Source organism: Varroa destructor, unplaced genomic scaffold, assembly GCF_002443255.2.
Source record: "Varroa destructor unplaced genomic scaffold, Vdes_3.0 BEIS01000001.1, whole genome shotgun sequence".
NCBI classification, from domain to species: domain Eukaryota; kingdom Metazoa; phylum Arthropoda; class Arachnida; order Mesostigmata; family Varroidae; genus Varroa; species Varroa destructor.
In genome coordinates this window covers 15,219,660-15,238,553 of record NW_019211454.1, presented here as the reverse complement: position 1 = coordinate 15,238,553, position 18,894 = coordinate 15,219,660, and the positions used below count along the sequence as shown (strand labels likewise).

General features: G+C 41.5%; 1 protein-coding gene and 1 long non-coding RNA gene across 13 annotated transcripts in view; one reads left to right on the top strand and one right to left on the bottom strand.

The window, feature by feature from the left end:
- Ctl2 (Choline transporter-like 2) overlaps window positions 1-351 on the top strand; it is a 78,070-nt gene extending 77,719 nt beyond the window's left edge. For all 12 annotated transcript variants that reach the window (XM_022805879.2, XM_086977705.1, XM_022806194.2 and 9 more), the window contains one exon: window positions 1-351. This exon is cut by the window's left edge and continues 2,452 nt beyond it. The gene's annotated coding sequence lies outside the window, so the exon portion shown is untranslated.
- Window positions 352-719: 368 nt separating this feature from the next.
- LOC147758300 (uncharacterized) lies at window positions 720-4,849 on the bottom strand. Its single transcript, XR_015319331.1, has 4 exons — window positions 4,588-4,849; window positions 4,120-4,333; window positions 3,530-3,949; window positions 720-1,030 (listed from the first exon to the last, which is right to left on the bottom strand). It is a non-coding gene; the product is annotated as an uncharacterized LOC147758300 (long non-coding RNA).
- Between the last annotated feature and the right edge of the window lie 14,045 nt (window positions 4,850-18,894).

Sequence of the window (18,894 nt, the reverse complement as noted above, 5' to 3'; positions counted from 1 at the left end):
TATGAAACTCCAAGTGAAACCAAGTTCTTATCATTAGCAGTAGTTTCAAATGGGGCTCACCTCATATCATGATGATTCGCAAATGAAAAAAGGAAACAAGGAAAGACCAACTGCGAATTGCTAGACATTCATTGCAGTAGATTAAATAACAAACAAAAAAAAGAAACATACCCATCCCACAAAACTGCAAATCTATACAAATGATATACTCTAGAGATAGAAGAACTGTGAAAGAAGGTATGAGAGTTCATTACTGCGTATGAATTAGTATCGTATCTCACGAGGTAATAGAGCATGTTGTCGTAGGGAAAAAAAACATGCGGATTAAATAAATATTTGGCTTTTACATTTCGTTTCGGGTTGTCCTTGTGTTATCTCTACTGCGAAAACTAAGGAAGATATCGCGAAGTGTCGCATCGACGTAAAAATGACGTTATAGAGTAGAATAGAAGTCGTTTCGGTATTTTTACCCGTCAAAGGACAGAAATTCTTATACGATTTCAAGCAATGACATAATATATTTTGTAATGGTCCGCATCTTCGTCGACGATGTCCCAACTGTCAGCCAATTTATCTATTTACGCTTGTTAGAAATTTTCGGATCCGGCGTTGAATTCGTACAGCCACATCTTTAGACCTTCTCTATTGGCAAAGGTACGGTCACTACTTTCATTTGCTAATGATAGAAAAAAGTGATAATTGATCAGAGTGACGTCTCGAGAATATGGTGAGTGCAACAGAATCTTTTATTAACGTAATTGCAGGGTGAGCTTCGTTCTTTGTCAGGATTGCCTACTCCGTTGCGTAGCCCTGTTTACTCGTTGAATCTTGGCTATAAGTAGACTTTTGCTGACCGTCCTGTTCATCTTAAACAATTCGCAGAGCATAAATCCCTTCCAGTCTTCAACTCGAGTTATTGTTTCGTTGGAATGAAAATATCGTTGAACTCTGGCCTTCCGTGTACCTCTCAAAACTTTTCACTTTTTCCTTTCCTTCGTATCGACATGATAGAAGACATCATTTCCGACCGCTGTTGACAATTCGATATAAAAACCTGTTATTGTTCGGAGCCTTTGGATTGACAATGAGAAGTTTTGGAGGTGATCAGAAGCGATTTTTCTTCGTCACCAAAGCGGTAGCTCACAAGGCACTTAAGCTTATCACTTCCGAGTAAACCCCGTACGTCCAGTACGATCGTCGGTAGTCATGTTCCTCTAATATTCTCGTAGAGAGCACGATTTATTTGTCGACCGTCTCTGTCGTCTAACAGGCCCGAATGAAATCTTCAACGAAATTGCCGGTATAAATATAAGGGGCAGAATTTTTAAAATAGTAAAGAAAACTAACCAAATCGCACTTTGTTTATTGTAAGGAGCGTAACTATAATTAAATCAAATATTTAACATATAAACAGAAACGTTAGTAAGAAAACTACTAGATATACATTAAATTTCTATTCGCAAGACTAATCTGACCGTATTTCTCTCAAAAAAATCTCACAAGACATCAAGCACTTACGCTTCTCTTGGGCGTCAGCACTGGTAATCAGTTATTCCTAGTTTTTACAGAAATATCGAAGGGAACTATTACGAAGATCCAAACAAGAAACGTGATGAAGATTTTTGAATTACGTAAAGCTTATACACGCAGGAGCTGGTGTACAAATGACTACTGAAGATCGACATGGCCATAACGTAGGTTGGAATAAAATGTGTTAAGAGGACCAAATAAAGGGTCAACTTTTTTGTTACTGATTCAGGTTGTTTGTACAAGCTAAGTTTGAGCAGCGTTCAAAAGAGCGTGGACGCGATGGGTGATAAAAATCAAGGCACGTAGAACATCATCTGTGTAAATGATATCTATATATATATATATAAAGAACGGCGCTTGATTATTGTCGATGGCAGTATAAAACGTACTAAGTATTTCCATTTTCTTCTATACTTTGCCTAATGTATTAAGTGACTAAGTAGATCTCCGTATATTGACTGCTTGACATCAGATTTAATTCGTTGAACATTTTGCCGTAACATTTTCCCTTTTTGGTTGCTAATGTGGTTTTTTTAATAGCTAGAAATATGCAGAGTGAAATAAAGAGAGATATTTATCCTTCACACAGTCCTTTCATACTACGCTAGCCTGACCCTAATCTCTGTTTGCTCACAGCGTTCCTATTGAAGCTTAACAAGTGGCCCTATTCGTCGTCGTTGATTTCAGCAACGTGTGACAAATCGTTAAGATTGATTGCCATGTTGTTCAGGAGGACTCACCGCCTGTAGATGAAGAACATTGAGAAATAGGAAAACCTGCAATTGTGTCGCTCCGTAGAAGAACGGAGTTCGTTTTCTACGCGGCGGCCCTCGTTCTTTAGAAGCCATCCAAACATGACAGTTGACAGGGGCGGGGACAAAAGATGGCTAGGTGAAGGCAAATGGACAACTCATGCGCAAACAAGACAGGAGCGCCTTTGCTAACATATTTGGCACACTGCCGTCGCACGTCGAAGGTCGAGGTAAATTAGAACGCTTAGCGCACGTTTTCTTTTGTTGATGTTCATTGTGAAGACAACGCTGTTCTCGGGAGGCGCGCATTTTTGGTGTTACATGGTTCATTGAGGACACGCTGAGAATTACAAGCGCAGACCCTGAGCGTAGTTGGGAGCATTTTTTTACGGTAATCAAACAATAACTATTGTACGCTTTGGGAAAGGCTAAACTTCTAGTGTATGAGGTGTAATAGTACTGATTGAAAATAGGGACCCTATATCGCTATACAAAGAGAGATACTTTCATGTATCACTTCATACTCAAGGAGCTCTTCCTTTATCTTTACTGGGCGACGCTGAGAAGATCGAGGTCACGGCCACATACCGACGGTCTCCCTAATCCACGTTATGAACGGAGCTTTTTAATCGGATCTACTATTGGGTGTGAATCGACTGGTTTACTAATCGTAGGCTTGTCTCAGGATTTTCCTGCGTATCGTGATTGCTTCCAGGCGCATAAGGTGTCTTAACGAGGAGATACCGTGGTAAAAATAGTAGTTTATTCTTCATGCATTGTAACTTCAGTATCACAGAAAAACCCGTATAGATTTAACATTGAGCTTCGAAGTTACTTCACTTTAATAGAAGTTTCAATTTCTTTCACCCTGAGCGGTACCTGATTCTGTGCTTCATTCGACTACCCGTACTTACAGAGAAGAGAATAAACCCAGCGGAGATATCTTAATGGACTGAATGGGTGATCTGTTACGTAATGATAAATGGTGCTTGCCCGATCTGTTCTGTGTGCAGTGTGGGTATTCATTTCGATAGAGTATCTTCTAACTGATACAAACAACGTTCCAGTTCTGAATGTTTCCTTTACAATAAAACGATTATCTGAACTTTTTGTTAGAACGTATATCAGCAAACGTCGAGTGAGCGACTAGATTGGCGATAAAAAAAAAAGTACAGGTTTATCAAGAGATAACGCCTGATTTAATTCTCTACTTACTGTGGTGGCACCAATTGACCTATTGAACTGACCTGTCACACGCGTTTCATCTCAATAGCATTGCATTTTGCTCGTTACCGAAGAGGTTGCTATGAAAACTTGGGATCACTGCACGGCTTTCAGTAAAGGACCAAGTAGATTAAGTCGATGTTCCTATTTTACTAACACTTCATAACAATGAGCTTTTCTTTTTGAGGCGGTCCAAGTAATACTTTGACATAATGGCCGGACACCACGCGCACAAGCCTATTTTGTGTGGGCCGACTGCGGGGCTCAGTCACTTGGGTAACGCTCAGTTTCGCCGAAGCTGCTAGCCACCATTAGCTTTCAATTTGTAGCTAATTTTTCACCCTATACGATGTCGGACCATCGTACCACAATGCTACGAGAGTAGTTAGGTCAGATGGAGCGATGATGTTGCGCGGTTGGCAGCAGTCGACCGGCGCTCTTGCCTAACTCGAAACGGAATTTTCGTAGTTACTGTACAATTAGGCACAATATATTTTCCTATAGGGAGAGAACGGATCAATCTACCCTAAACAAAACGTAATGTCGCTATTATCGATTAAATTCATATATATTGTCATATTATTTATACAGTATGTCGTATTAGGGAACGTACCGCTTCAGTGTCTCATAAATCAATCCTATTGCAATTGATTGACAACAATCGCATAATTTCCCTTTAGACCAAATATATAGGTTGAGCTACGAGGGTGAGAAAAAAACAGCCTGGTATCAGTGGCTTTCTATACAGGTAAACGTCGTCCAAAACACTGAAACGGCCACTGGTGTAAGTTCGCGTTGAGCTGACGTCTGCGCAGTAGACAACGTCCCTAAAATTAATTTATGACAATTTAATTGCAAAAATCGATTTGACTGACCATTATTGACAGTCGGCACTCCGATTTTACTAGATCAACAAAGGCATACTTCGATAAATAAAATTATTATTGGACTAGATTCGCTGTTCCCGTGAAGCTGCAAACGGAAAACATGATGGGCAAGAACTGGGCGTATACGTCATTTGAAGCGGCGCATAGCAGCAACGCTCAACGTGAAGTCCGAAACGTTAACACACCATTGTTACCTGATGATTTAACATGTAGACCGATAGAAACTGCTGTGAGGTCGTCACTGCTGACGGCAACGACACCTTCAGTCTGACAATCTGTGCTGGTACCGTTACGCTTGCTTCTGTTTTCGATAGAGATACCATTAGGCGGATTACAGTGGCCACTAATGAAGAAATGGAGCCGCAGATTATGGGTTATTATTGCTATGAATCTGTTGGTGGTGCCATGGATTCTGAAGTAGTTTGGCAAAAAAGCCCGGAGGCAGTGGAAAGCTCCGCTGATGACAACGAAGGTGTCGGTTGAAGCGATCAGCTGGTAGCACTCGCAGCTAAATGGTGGCATTGCTAAGTGTGATATTTTCGAAGAAAGGCTTTTTCGATTCCGTAATTAACCCGTGCATTTTCAATGGTCTTCATTTGCTCTGTGCACATTATTTCGCAGTACTTGCTAAATGATATCATAAGGATAATGGCGGTGTTTTTTTACCTCATTGATGGAAATTCACCGACTGGGCCTAATATTTTATCTCTAATTGGACCGTAATTACCAACCTTTTGACAAATAAGCTTTAACCGTCTTGAACAAATCCGGACATAGGATCCAGTAGGTATTTAGGCCTGTTCTGGAATACTGTTTTTGGCTTTCGTGAATATTGTATCACTTTATTGATACCGATCTTGTCGTTTTTATTTCCGCCACACGCGGCTCCCCTTGCGATTGTAAATAGTTCAATTAAAAACAAAAGTGATTACGGTGCTGTTTTGTACCGCTTTGCTGTTAAACGAACATCTGGTACCAAATCACCTGTTCCATTTGCCTCGAATAAAAAAATAGTCGTACTAGGCCAAAGTATACGAATAATACGTACGGCGAAAAGATAACGTGTCCAGCTTCGCCTTGTAGATTAAAGTACCAGTCAAATTACATTGTGCTGTTATCCAATTTACCAGTCTTCCTTATGTTTTACCTTCAAAAATATAGCTAAGCGAAAAGACATATTTCAACAAAAAAAATGTGCCCCTACACGCACTAGAAGCGTCATTCCTAGGGTGTCATGTTTATTCAATATAACTGCCATCGACCGTGACTGGAATCTGAACCAGTCCTTTTCAAAATGCCCCTTCTTCCATTTTCCAGTAACTTTCAATAGTAACCGTGCGTGGACCCATCGTGGTACACGTGAAGTGTCTCTCAAACACGCTAGAGAGCAAGATTTGTTCTGGCAGAATTAAATTTCTGTCTGGTGGCGGTCGCAAGGCCTAAAAGAGCAAAAAAGCTATCGAAGGCGCAAAGGGGCACAGAAGATCTGGAAAAAAGACTAACCATTGGAGCTTATCTGAATGACCCTATCAGAGATTGGTGTTCTGCTCTTCAAAATGATCATTGTTTTATGCGGATCCAGGCTTCTTGAGCCACTTTGATGAAATACTAAGCCTCACTTCAACTCTAGGTTCTGTTGATCTTCATGTTGCTTCATGAAAGCTGATACTAACATACACCGTAAATTTTAGGTTGAGAAAAAGAAGGTTTTCGACTTTGCTATGCATAAAATCACTGCATGTTAGCTGGTCACCTTGAAAAGTTCGAGAAGTTGGTTTCCGCCGTACTAAGTCACGTATATATATTAGGTATGTTCGAGCACGTTTAAGACAGCGCAAGAATATCTCATCCGGCGTAACTAAGGAAAATTACTTTTACTAGATGCGGCTTTAAACATGATGTTTCCCAGAGGAGTAGGTAAATCTCTGAGAGACTCGACAGGAGAAATAGGTGTGGACGTATCCTTTCGTATTCTTTTTATATAGTTCCATAATAACTCTCGACCGCCTGACAAAATGTCGTTACAGTATGCTTGTATATAAGCTAATGAAAGAATAAATTTATGAAATATAATAAAACGACCGATATAAGAGAAGCTGGCCCATATTCTGCTGATATTATTATGAACAGTAGCCTTAGCATATATATAATAAGTTTAATTTTTTAATGACTTCACATATATATATATATATATATACATATATAGTCGGTGAATTTATTAAAAAATTAAACTTTTTTAAATAATAACCTTTCGTTATTTATTCACACGAAATTATATCACATAGCGCCATTGATACGTTTCGGGGACATACAAATTGAAATTACTATTACCACTAATCCGTTATACCTCTAGAAATATGTGTGTTGTAATGTTTGGAATTGGCCGTCCATGGTTTGTGTACCTGTGAGGTCAGTAGCTTCTGAACTGGTTCTAGATGATGCATTTCACGTGTTCGTTTCACAGAACAAAAAATTCACGATAACGCTCTAATTCTTTGTTTTTTTTTTTTTTTTTGTTTGCCAGTCATGCCCGGGTCGCCGGGTTGTTTTTCCTTACATGGTTCGGTTTAGCGTGCAGTGTCATTATGGGCAACGATTTTGGCATCCGATCGTTCTACCGAAGAATCTGAACTTTTGTGACATTCACCGGAATGAAATATCACACTTCAATATACAGTAGCGACTTAACAACGACGGCAGTGCAGTTGAAGCATTTTTCGGAGTTCCGTACCAGGGACCTTCAAATGATCCCCGTTGCTTCCATGAAGTTCTCCCCCAAACAACTGTTTAGCATATTAGCGTCCACGTGGAAGCCAGGTTGTACACAAAAGCCCGGGACATGTTGCTGATGAAACGACTAGCTTCAACTAAACCTCTCCCTATTTGAACAACTGAAGGAAGAAGGATTCGAAAGCCGGGGATAGATAGCCTATTGTGCTTATTAACTACGCAAACGGACATACTGCTGGAATTAGCCACGAGTTAGATTAGAGAGGCCCATAGCTTGTGCATTTCGCCGATCTTATCATCGTCAATACGTGATATTTGATTATTGACTGGTTTTCTTTGCTTTGTAGATCTTGGCCTGCTTCAAGCCAATGGTTACTGGGGCCATTTGGACCGGGTTAAAGCCCTACAATGGCTAGCTAGACATTCCACTTAGGCGGAGAGTCCGACTGTGTCATGGTCATCTATTGACCGGTATCGCTCAAGGCTTATTTCACGCGGCGATAATGGACGCCGGAGTGCCCACCTACAATTACGCTGAAACTCCAGTAGATTACATAGATCGAGTGGCTCAAATCGCCGAGGCACGTAATGGTTGCCTTCGTAGTCACGGACACCGACCTGAACATCAAATGCCCTCAGCAATAAACAGTCAAAATATCCTTGATTCACTACTGCTGATACCCGCAACGCGTCTGACTGAAGTTCAGTAACATTTCGGGTCTAGTTAAACCTACATGTTCCAACCAACCTATAACAATAACGCGTTTCTCTGCACGACGCCCGAATGTATTACTAACAGGGAATGTTTTCGGGTGTTACTACTCGTTATTATCGGCAACACGATTAACAAAGGTCTGTTTCCTTTCATCCGCTGAGCCCAAGGTTCGAAGCCATGCTGAACACGCGTTTACATCTGGCGAAAGTTAGGGGGGTAGTAACATCGATTTATGATAGCGTCGGCGATCGACTATAGAAGCAATTGACCTCGAAAAATGCAGCCTGTAATTTATTACGACATGCGGCCGCGCATTTCATTGAAGATAAGTCGTTTATTCATATTGTGATAAATTTCGCTAATCAGTCTAACGTATAATTTTCGCTGGGATCGTACCCACATCGGTGAGGCTTGTTCAGGTGAAAGCCGGGACACAGGAGGATGTTCTACACAACTGTAGGAACCAGTATTTGTATGTGGCTAAGGAAATGTAAAATGACGACACGGTGTGCATCTGGAACAGCATTCAAATTATGGCAGGTCTTAGCGCTAATCCTGGGAACGTTCTCCTATAAAATCGAAGTTAAATGAACTTGTCAGCTACGACAAGTGGGCAAATAACCATTTTGCTAGAGCGAGTTCACGTGTATCGCGGAGCCAACCTGCGCTTCGAAAGGGTCGCGCAGGTCGACCAAAGTCAATTTTAAACCTGTTGCCCGTTGTACGATTGTTTAATGTCGACATATAAGACCCCAGCCGGGCTGCGCGAACAAAGGTTTCTCTTTTATCATGCTATTCTGCTACACATATGCTAAGTTAAGGGTCAAATGAGGTAAAGTACAGTCTAAATACGAACTGCTGCTGGGTAATAGACAGCCGGTGATACCGACGTAACCATAGTAGTCGATTCTGTTTGGCAAATACTTTCATTAAGGTGTTACCGTGGCTGAAACGCCGGCCCCCGCCCAGGCATAACTAATTATCTAATTACCTAAATTCGAATAGTATAAACATAAGGTATGACGGTGGGTGTTCTTCTTTCAACTTCATGTAACTCATATATATCATAAGCTTCTCTCAGCGTGAATACGCCAGTATTAAGATTACACAAGCATCGAGCCTCCCTAGATTCCTAACTGCTTCATGTTCTAACACGGTTCACCACTCAAAATAAAGAGAAGCCGAAGTCGGCTGCTTCCAACGTGGGATACCTTCTATGTATTGACTGGCGCGCGTTCCCGGGAGAACCCGAATAATTAAGATTAATTCAGCCTTTCCAGAATCTATAGCGGTATCTCGCTTGCATTGCAGACATATCGACAGACAAACACAATGACTGCGTCTGGTGACACTCGATCCCGCCAGTTGAGCTCTTCCTTCAGAGCTCAGCAGGCAAAAGTAGGAAAATTTACGTAAAACAGGACCCGTGCGTAAAATAAGGCTTCACTGTAGCTGCTAGAGTTAAATTTGAGGTGGTCGAGGTTTGATGCCGAGTGTAAATGAACCCAGTTTTGTGTTAGAGGTGGCCAGCTGTCTGAAGCAATATCAGCAATGCTGAACGCAAAATTTTAGTTACGTAAAACGATTATTAATTTAATAATTTATACATATATTAACATTTAATAATATAATAAGGGTATATAACAGACGAGAGCAGTCATTGTGATCAGGACTACACTTCTTGCAACGATAATTGTCCACACTCGGTATGATTGCGTATATTATTATCATTAAAAATTTCATCACTGCTGAATTCTTTTCTTATACTACTTCGATACAATAACCTTGAATGAAAAACTGCACGTCCTTACGAATTACATGCTGTTACTTACCCAATGTAGCATGTGAGGTTAAGATACGAGCTGACAAATGACTACCTATAAGAAATTTCGAATATATTGCTTTATTGATGCAACTGCCCAAGATATGTAACGCCCTTAACGATAACACTGTCTAGCCAGCTAGGAGGACTGTCTGTATTTTGCAACTTTAACACCATACAAAGAGAGGTTCCGAAATCTTGAAGGGGTTGCCGAGTTTGGTAGCGTGTGTTAGGGTCTACATGCTTTGTGCTATTGGTAAAACAGGGAGCCACTAGCGACGACCGTTTGTCCGATTGGAACCTTGATGGGGTCCACAGGGGTGTGGACACAGAGCGGGGCCGGACCACGGGCGTGAAAGTGAAATTCTGATTGAGTTTGTGCCCTCAGGGGGCCTTGTCCTACAAGGCCTAGCTCAGGCCTGCAGTCATATTGAAAGCTTAGCTTCTCAGTGGGCCAGGCCAAGCGCCTGAGCAAGAAATTCAGCTGTCGAAAAGGACTGAGCACAGCAAGGAGGGGCGGATTGCTGTTCTGTCTGCTTCGGATGCTGTCGAGGATGAATAGCTGAAAAAAATAGTGAAAATACTTTTTCCTTGTGCAGTTGAAGAGATTAAAGGGGAAGCGTTCGATTTCTCCATTTTAGAAGGTCTAAACCTAGGCGATCACGTCACGATATCTCTGCTGTAGGAGTATGCATAAGCATTTATACGTGCGATAATTGACAATCCGAAGGTTCGGAGGCGCACGCAGGCACATTTTGCTAGTTGTTTAGCATAATTGTTTAACGTTAAAATTTGCCTATTTTTATCCATATGTATAACTATTTAAGCTTAATACAGTAGATACCAATATGTCCGCAAATTGTGACAAGAACGATACGCTGGACAATGAAATTCGTGTTGCAGGGTGACAGTTCTTTGTTTGGAGAGAACCACCTACTTAGATCCGATTGTCGCACAGAGGGTTTGCGCATGATCAGTTTTGCAGTTGCAGTTAGCGCCACTGCAAACGTAGCAGCGCCGTGTACCTACGTAATGTAGAGCAGCAAACGGTAAACGGCAGCGCCATGATTTTCTCGATAATCTTGTAGTTTTGTTCGTCGTCCGTACGTATGTTTACGAGCAATGAGGCATGTTTCCGAACTGAACCGACTATCTGTGGTTGAAGTTTCCAACTATCGGCTAGCTTTACTATGATGGGAGTGTTCGCAACGGATAGTTTCTCTAAAGGTTGAAGAACAATTACACACTAATTCTAAAACACTGGGAAGTTGTTACTAAATTTAACGTAACTCGCACTCGATTAGGTATATTAATCAAATAAAAATATCATCTCGGTGGACGAGCGATCCAAGCCTCCTGCAGCCGTATTCCAGTCCGCTTCAACGCCCTACCTTTGATTGATGTCTCCTTATTCCTCACTATATAGAAGGTAAACCTAAATGTGCCTTCGTCAAGAAGCAAATTACCTCCATCTTGAACAGTCTGTGTCGCCGCTTATTTTAGACTTACCCTAGTCCGTTTTTGCCTTCTTTTCTGTTATCTTTAGTCTATAATTAACAAAGCTGTTTGCTTCGCGCCGGCGAAAACGTGGAGACCTGTTGTTTGTCGTCGAGGAACTACATTCATAGGAGTATTACTACTGATGGGCGTTACAGTGATGCATAAACTCGTTCAACGCTACAGCCCGAGGCACCCTAATATTTTTGGAAACATACAGAAGATCAACAAAGATATCTTTTATGTCTATCAGGGTACCGGAAACAAGAATCGGAAAACGTATGGTTTGAGGGCCATGGCAATGGCCAAAGAGTTTCGACATGTCGGCCGCGTTCTCCGCCACTTGAGGAATTAAACCTATCAAGCAGAAGAGGTTGTTGCTAATTTTGAGAACCTTCTCGTGGGTAATAACACCACCGCCTATAAGATCTTCCCCAACCCGCTTTACCTCGTTAATTTGATTAACGATAGTCATTACGTCCTGCGTAAGTGGGTTAAGCGCCTCGTGACTTAGAAATAACCTTGCCAAATTAGCAATAAGTGGACTAAGTGCCGAAAAGATGTTGCTTAAGACCTTGGCTGCACACACACCGCTTTCACGAATCGGTCTATTGCGCTGATATCAATCAAGTCCACCTTGGAACGTTGGGGAAGGAGTTTATTCGACATTCTAAAGCCTGACGAACCGCTCAATAGTGTATTTCCTAAAGGTCCATTTGGTGCCAAATCCATATTGGGTAGGTTAAACATTAGGATATGCGCCGGCATCCGCATCATGGATGATAACGAAAAATGCTATAATAATCAATAGAACTGTCTCAGCGATTATCGACTTGCGTATTCTAGTCGTTGAAAATTTTAGTTGCACTAGAATCCTTTGTCGGTGTTGGCACAGCTGTTATTATTATATATATATATATATATATATATATAGCAGAGATGTATTATCGACCAACTTCATAGTACTGCAGACACTAAGCAGAAGGCCCCATTCAGGTTTCTTGTACTGAATAGGGCGGGAAAACGTTGCCGGCTTTAAACATTATTATTACTGTTCTCATCATTATATATATATTGTAATCATATGTGCATATACTCTGTAGCAGTATTCATTTTCTCTTTCAATTATTGAAGTACATTCTTCGGTCGTGGTCGAGTGAGCGAATTTAAAGGTCTCTAGCACCACTGTTTAATTCACAGGAGCATGTATAGAGGCTATCATACCACTCGATTAAAGGGCGAGCTCATTCGTTGCCACTTACAGTTCATAATCATGGGGTCGTCAACGAGGTACATCTTGTCCTATAGATATGTCTAGAATTTTCCGAGGCCTTAGCCTTCAGAGCTAAAACAGACGGAAGAAAAGTCTTCTGACAAGCTCCAGATGAGTGGGGTTCGAGGAAACTTCTTGTCACAGGAAGGGACCTTTGGAAACGTCCACACTGCGTGTGACTGGCACCCGGACCACATGTTATCCTTTATCGGCAGCAACATCCGTGATGGGCTCCGCGCACTACTGCCGACTCTAGCCAAAAGAGTCAAAGAAAAAATTTACCAAAGTAACAGCATAATAGGTTATATTGAAAAACGGTTTTCCTGGATGATCAGCATGCGCAAGATTATTAACTGTTTGCCTATAGATATTAATGAAGCTCAAAGAAGGAGAAACAAGACCGTAACTGGAATCAAATTATGCGGTTCGGTTCGGTTCTGTTATTGCATCTCGACCTATATATTGCTTTGAATAGTTGTATTTCAAATGCCTCTTTTGCAACAGACTTTTTTGCCGCGACCTAACTATGGACCCTTTAGGCACTACGCTTAACCTAACAAACATGAGGCACTGAGCATTTTCTGTGGCCTGAATTTTCGTTGATGGATAAATGTGTGTACGCCAGAACTGTCGCATCATGCCGATTGCGCTGCGACAATTAGTGATTCTAGCCACGGCGTGTCCTAATAGCGGAGGACGGATAGTAAACTCTGCTAGTACATAAATGCTAAATATTGTTACAGGACAATGCAAGATAAGATTAACGAATTTGTTCGTATCATGTCTCTTGTAGACAAAAACTACGACAATGATAAAATGGATGGTTTATGCCGTCGAATCATAAACTTCACGCCGAAGTTGATTCTCGATCGCACCTGTTAGGAACTTAAGACCAACACCAATGTTGAGCCATTACGCTCACACGAGCACATACACATTCATACCTCATGTAGTATGTACAAATGGTACATAAACACCATCGTAAGTTTTAAGCCGTTTCTCATAAGTCAATGATTCGTTTGCAGTATTCTCATAAATAGCATAAGTTTCGTTGGCCTTATCTAGTATCTACTTCAAATAATTCCAAAGTCCCGGAAACTGAACTAGGTTCTAAGGACGCTCGAGTATCTGGGATACGCTTTGGAAAGTCGGTATCATAAAAGCTGTCGTGCGTCGGTCAGCCAACAACTTGATACCCAGAAACTCTATCGTTAAAGTACATTCGAACGTGAGAATTCCAGTTCGATTTCCGGGGGCCGCCACAATTAATTAGTCACATCTCCATTGAGACGTGGGTGGCCTAATTAATTTACAGTGTATATATATATAGTACAATCAAAGTAACACCTATTATTACTGCGAATTTCAATGTAAAAACGAATAATTTTATCTATAACACAATCGTTTAGTTAGCAGTATGCGTAAATATTGCTTCTATTCATAAGGTTACGCCACAGAGAAATGTTGCATTGCGCTAATCTTCTCCCAGATCATTCTGTAATACAATTCAGGATCTGTGGACTATACTGATTCAAGGTCGCTTGCATTTTTTGAAAAATATAATTTGCCTTCTTTATCAGTATCTCATTCTGCTTCTCGTTATCTGGATCGAACACTTTCAGGATATCGATGAGGTTTAGGTACAGGACGGGGATTTTATACAGTAGTACGGCGATATTTTTCGTAATTGTAACCAGTTTCCCGAACTCCATAGTCTTGTCCTGAATAAAATCTTCCCCGGCAACAAGGCATTCATAGACCAATCTTTCACACTCCCTGAGCTCTCCGACTAAAGGCTGTAATGCAGGATGTTGACTGGCAGTATCTAGTAGACGTTCCTGGAGCGGGTACAAAATATCGAGAGTGGTAGTAATCTTTTCTCCAGCACATTTACCCCGTCTGGAGATGGAATCGGCGGAAAACCAATCGAGCATGTCCCGAAGGTCGCCGCGAGCTCCAATGGCGGCGTATATCGAGAAGACAATAATTGCAAAAAGCGCTCTCATCATGATCTAATTTTCTGGAAATTTTCAAAAAAAAAGATTGCTACTTGATCATATATAGTCGTGTACATCTATAGCGACCATGTGAAATTAACACAGGACCGCCTCAATTCTTTACAAACGCTAAATAAGTCGCCCCTACCCTCGAATAACGACAATATGCTTTCAGATAATGCTTTTGTTCGATGTATTGATCGATGAGGTGAAACATTTGAAGGATGGACCATGCTGATGATGTTATCTTCGGATATATTTGCAATGCACCACACTATCCAACCATTAATACTGCTGATATGGAAAGCTATGTTAAACATTGAATATGGGCATAGGGTCTTCCTGAGCAGGAAACTCATCATGCATCGTTAAATAATTGAAGTGAAGAAAAAAAAATGATGATTCACAGTAAATAGTTCTATAGCCGTCCAAAAATTTAATGTAGTAATGTGCCTGCTACTCATAAAGGTAATCCTCCAATAGTAAAATCAATTTTTAGAAAGCTCAACGGTTAATAAGTTACACACTTTTTCTAGCCCGGGCCTTTTGCAGTCAATACAGAAACCCTTACTAAATAGTTACTCAAAAGGCTTAATAAGTTGGGCAAAGTTGAGCGCCGCTATTATCATGTAAGCTAAAATGAGTCAAATGTATAGAAGCCAGGCCAGGTCTTGTGCTTTTGGAAGCGCGTCCAAAAACACGAACCGACCCCCTTCCCTCCCCCCCGACTACACAGTCGGCCCAACAGTTGCGCAGACAACGCACAAATTCTGCCCTACGACCATGTTGATACTGACAGTTCAAACTATCTGCAGGTCTCTTGGTCATCGGACAGCAAGTTCAGCCATTGTACAGCCGTGACCACAAATAAGCTATTCTTAATGACGTATACGTCCGACGACTATAGTCACACGAGCTTTTCACTACATGTTGTTTACGTACCGCGCCTTCAGAGTATGAAACCGATTTCTAGCCTTCTAGTACCCGTACACTTTAATAAGCGGCTGTATAGTGTGGATGAGATAGGCTAGACTTCATTTTGGAAACAATCTATTTTCCTTGAATCTCGTTGTTATAACTGGCTGACTCTAAAGGAATGAGGTTACTACAAACCACTACCCTAACACAAATAGTAGTCTATTTTCGACAATTTTGGTCCTGCTATAACGCGCATATTAGGCCGAAAAGTAACGCAGCCTACCTATGAGCGTGTTTTTCGACTACTGGCGAAGCTGTAAGCTTCTGTGCGTTAAATATTGCAATTTCGAATAGGATACGTGTATTTGTGCCGGGCTATTTTGTATACCAGTAAATATCTAACTCACATTTCGGTGCTGTCGTTTGGTTGCACCGGCTTCAGTGAGTTCTATCTGTCTAAAGAACGAGGGTAACCGATCCTGTGTGCCTCATTAACTTTCCCTCGACTAGATTTCCAACCATTAAATTCGACTATGCATTTATGGTTTCCTCTGAAAACGCATTGGAAAAACATTGATGATTTAGGCACAGCACAAACTGTATGTGATCCCCACTTCGAGAGTCCTACCAAACAGTAAATGTAAATCATTATTATACTGTAACCTTAAACATGCCATAGTAGACAACAGTGTGTTGTCCAGTAAGTATTTAACATTTCCTAATTACCCAGTTAACTACGGCGGATTACTTCATACGTGATACGCTATCGCACTAAACTAATTTCACTAGCAGATTAAACCCGGTTGCATTTTTATTATATCTTTATTAATACTAGTTATTTCAGCCGACTTTATTATTGGTATTGCTGTTATTGTGGCCAACAATAGATAGCCCAGTTTCGTTTCTGTTAGCCCAGTTCTGTTTCTGTAATTTTTCTTATTTTCAATTCGTTTGCTCAATGTCAAAATTTGCGCGAAGTGCTTCTTACCTTATTGCGACTGTTATTTATGTTGTTATTGAGTCGCGAGGTCTTGCTTCCGCGCGGTCCAGGGGGCGTACGCTAGTGTGAGCGGTATGTTTTGAGAGCGGAGCTCTCTCTTGGGTGGCCACGTCGCTGTCCACCTCGCACCTCAATCTCCCGCGGCTCTTGGGCTCAGTGGACGCGCCAACGATGGCAAGGACTCTCGAGATGAGTGGTGGGCTCAGGTGGCCTTTAGCTGCACTGCGGTACGGACTCGACAAAGATCGGGTCTCATCAACCCGACGACCCCCGGTCGAAGTCCCGTTGGCATCCGTTGGCTCGAGCGCGAAAGCCCCCACCGGAGGACCAGGCGAGTAACATGGATGCATGGAACAACGTAAAGCAAACAATAATACTGCCTGCCCAAAGCAGGCTAGCAGTGTACCCAATCGGTGGGCCCAGATGGAGCAGGAGGGGACCCGTTCTCACGCTATCGATGTCCTCATCAGCTACTGCTGCTTTTTCCTGGCGGTAACGGCAGAAATTGCTGGCAAAGCTGGTGCAAAACCTTCGCTTGTTTTGCATTTGTTCCGTTTGGTTTGCGCCGTCGCTACTGCTGCCGCTGCCACTACATTAATGGCACTACTCTCACATTCGTGTGATACTGTCCGTTCTACCCGACATAGGGGAGCGGAATATATTGTGTGACATGTAGGCAAGCGGGTAAAGAAAAATGTTTATTTGCTCACGTCGATAAAGGTACGCGTGCTTTAAATACATAGATAAATAAAAGTACGTGGTCGCTTCTAGTACGACCTGAAGAGTCAAAGGAAATCTGTCCTTATTAGGATGAGCGCGCTAATTGACAAAAGCATAGAAAGGATTAAACGATTATATATACCCATATATGCTATGCTATCCTTTTCGAATTCTATAACTATTGCGCATATTTGAAAGGTATGCGCTTATATTGAACTTCCACTGGTGTCGTTTGAAGAGAAACGCCGTACATTCCCCTTCGTTAATTTTCGTACATACGAGCACCTTTGATTTCTATTATAATAATTTAGCATTTAATTTTAGCTATATAAAAGTCGAAACAAGAAATTGAATTTCAATAATCTATTAATCTATAAAAGCACATATTTTACAAAGAACCTTAAATTGATGCTTGTCATTGTACAGACAAACGATACGTTATACAGAACACATTTCTCGGACATCTGGCTCACATATGCAACTACCCATATAAAAACAATATAGAGAGCATCAATTGCTAACCTCGCTGGCACAGTAAGATCTTTTTCAATGGTTTCAATTTTAAGTTGCATTCATTTTATCTTAACTTATGAACAAAGTCGGCGTCATCGTGTCACCAGTCTAGTCGACGCTTGCGTCAACTGAACAGAACACTTCTTCGTTAACTTCAGCGTTATAAAAAAGTACAACGTCATGCACAGTAAAAAGGCGGCAAACCAGAAGTCTAACAAAGTGAAACATCGTAGGGAGCATTAGGAACACCCCGTTTGCCAGCCAGGGGCAAAACAGACATGCTTTCGCTTTTAAAACGAGCTCCACCCGCTGGAACTGCGGCTGGCAACACCAACATCACTGGCGACCGATAGATCAGCCATGTGTATCTTGGACTAAAGGCGGGTTGCAGTGGGGGAGCAAAGCAGAAACAAATTGGGACAGGGGCAAGAGGGCGTTGTGCGTACGTGCTCCCCTTGTTTCATACCATAGAAACCTTAGTATGGCTACTTCGCAAGGTAACTTACACACCTAAGCTACATGACGCGGAAGCATTCGAAAAGTTGCGCTCAGGCGACTGCAAGAGGCATTCACTTGCCTTGAAGCGGGAGAACCGTTAAGGTTTTGCATGATGGCGATGCGATCGTCTGTTGTTTAAAATCAAAGGATTGATCTCTGGGGAAAATAATACTAAGAAAACTTTTCGTCCAAACTATCCTAACCTCGCATGTTCCCTTGTCAGCCTTTACAAATGAGTGTATTTACCACTGGTCTGATAATATTAACAGGCATTAGAATTTTTTTTATTGGAGTAGCTCTAGTGAAAAAACAACTACCTTGCATTATTATAATGGTTGCTTATGCGTATTACCATTTGTGTGACCCTTGACTAGTGACGATAAATAACAAAATCATCGCTATTTAACGTAGTAACACACATTTCTTATTTCGTCAAACTTACACAACGAACTTAAGGATACAATAACTTTTCCTTATTAGCATTAAGATTTGCAATCGCAATTAGCCACCACTGGCCGTTCGTAGGCATTGAAGGATGACTCCGTTGAGCGGGCAAAACAAATATGAAAACGTACGCCGAAGCCAAAAGATGCCACTTTGTTCCAGTAATGACTATAGTTTTTTTTTTTTTTAGATAAAGCTCCGCTTCACGTTTCAACGTTACCAGCCCAGTGGGCTTCCTCTAACGCGCAGAACTCATCATTTGATGAACACCTACTTTCCTGACCGTTTCACTGAGCTGTTCACTCGGCGCATTCTCTCGGTCCATCTCTCCCGTACGCCATACCTCACTAATGGTTAAAGGGGCTAGGAAAAAG